Raw genomic sequence first — 2327 nt, forward strand, 5'->3', positions numbered from 1 at the left:
TCACTCTACTTCCCCCTCTCAGGTTTGACGGTGTCGGGGCCCGAAGTGAGCCGCTCTAACGGCCGCCAGCCCGCGGGGTTTCCCTGCCTACTCCCCGCTCTAACGGCCGCCAGCCCGCGGGGTTTCCCTGCCTACTCCCCGCGGGCCGCCTCGCCCGCGCATGCGCCGCCCGCCCGCGAGAGCCCGCTCTGGCTTTTTTTTTTAAACGGCAACCACGCATGCGCACGGCCGTTGCGCAGCCGCCTTGACGCCGGCACGCATGCGCACGGCCCCCGTGACGCCAGCACACAGCCTCGTGAGATCGCGGGGGGTGCGAGCCTCGGGAAATCGCGGGGGGAGAGCCTCGGGAAATCGAGGGGGGCGGGGGGGAAGAGAGCCTCGGGAAATCGCGGGGGGGAGAGCCTCGGGAAATCGCGGGGGGGAGAGCCTCGGGAAATCGCGGGGGGAGAGCCTCGGGAAATCGCGGGGGGGAGAGCCTCGGGAAATCGCGGGGGGGGAGAGCCTCGGGAAATCGCGGGGGGGGGAGAGCCTCGGGAAATCGCGGGGGGCGGGGTGGAGAGAGCCTCGGGAAATCGCGGGGGGGAGAGCCTCGGGAAATCGCGGGGGGAGAGCCTCGTGAAATCGCGGGGTGGAGAGCCTCGGGAAATCGCGGGGGGAGAGCCTCGGGAAATCGCGGGGGGGAGAGCCTCGGGAAATCGCGGGGGCGGAGAGCCTCGGAAATCGCGGGGGGGAGAGCCTCGGGAAATCGCGGGGGGGAGAGCCTCGGGAAATCGCGGGGGGGGAGAGCCTCGGGAAATCGCGGGGGGGAAAAAAGCCTCGGGAAATCGCGGGGGGGGGAGAGCCTCGGCAAATCGCGGGGGGGGGAGAGCCTCGGGAAACAGCGGGGGGAGAGCCTCGGGAAATCGCGGGGGGCGGGGGGGAGAGAGCCTCGGGAAATCGCGGGGGAGAGAGAGAGAGAGAGAGAGAGGGTGGGGGAGGAGAGAGAGAGAGAGGGTGGGGGAGAAGAGAGAGAGAGAGGGTGGGGGAGAAGAGAGAGGGGGTGGGGGAGAAGAGAGTGAGCGGGTGGTGGAGGAGAGAGAGAGGGTGGGGGAGAAGAGAGAGAGAGGGTGGGGGAGAAGAGAGAGAGAGGTTGGGGGAGGAGAGAGGGAGGGTGGGGGAGGGGAGAGAGGGTGGGGGCGGAGAGAGAGAGGGTGGGGGAGGAGAGAGGGAGGGTGGGGGAGGAGAGAGGGAGGGTGGGGGAGGGGAGGAGAGAGGGAGGGTGGGGGAGGGGAGGAGAGAGGGAGGGTGGGGGAGAGGAGGAGAGAGGGAGGGTGGGGGAGGGGAGGAGAGTGGGAGGGTGGGGGAGGGGAGGAGAGAGGGAGGGTGGGGAGGGGAGGAGAGAGGGAGGGTGGGGAGGGGAGGAGAGAGGGAGGGTGGGGGAGGGGAGGAGAGAGGGAGGGTAGGGGAGGAGAGAGGGAGGGTGGGGGAGGAGAGAGAGAGAGGGTGGGGAGGAGAGAGAGAGGGTCGGGAGGAGAGAGAGAGAGAGGGTGGGGGAGGAGAGAGAGAGGGGGAGGGGAGGAGAGAGAGAGAGGGTGGGGGAGGAGAGAGAGAGGGTGGGGGAGGAGAGAGAGAGAGGGTGGGGGAGGAGAGAGAGAGAGGGTGGGGGAGGAGAGAGTGAGAGGGTGGGGGAGGAGAGAGAGAGGGTGGGGAGGAGAGAGAGAGGATGGGGAGGAGAGAGAGAGGAGGGTGGGGGAGGAGAGAGGGAGGGTGGGGGAGGAGAGAGGGAGGGTGGGGGAGGAGAGAGGGAGGGTGGGGGAGGGGAGGAGAGGGGGAGGGTGGGGGAGGGGAGGAGAGAGAGAGGGAGGGGAGAGAGGCTGGGGGGAGGGGAGAGAGGGTGGGGGGAGCGAGAGGGTGGGGGAGCGAGGGAGGGTGGGGGAGGGGAGAGAGGGTGGGGGGAGGGGAGAGAGGGTGGGGGAGGGGAGAGAGGGTGGGGGGAGGGGAGAGAGGTGGGGGGAGGGGAGAGAGGGTGGGGGGAGCGAGAGGGTGGGGGAGCGAGGGAGGGTGGGGGGAGGGGAGAGGGTGGGGGGAGGGGAGAGAGGGTGGGGGGAGCGAGAGGGTGGGGGAGCGAGAGGGTGGGGGGAACGAGAGGGTGGTGGTAGTGAGAGGGTGGGGGAGCGAGAGGGTGGGAGCAGCGAGAGGGTGGGGGAGCGAGAGGGTGGGGGAGCGAGAGGGTGGGGTAGCGAGGGAGGGTGGGGGGAGGGGAGCGAGAGGGGGGAGGGCAGGGAGAGGGGGGAGGGAGGGAGAGAGAGTAAAGCAGGGAGAGACGGGGAGGGAGAGAGAGGGGGAGG

This window comes from Somniosus microcephalus, chromosome 4, assembly GCF_052327205.1.
Source record: "Somniosus microcephalus isolate GS21.2 chromosome 4, FLI_Smic_1.0, whole genome shotgun sequence".
Taxonomy (NCBI): domain Eukaryota; kingdom Metazoa; phylum Chordata; class Chondrichthyes; order Squaliformes; family Somniosidae; genus Somniosus; species Somniosus microcephalus.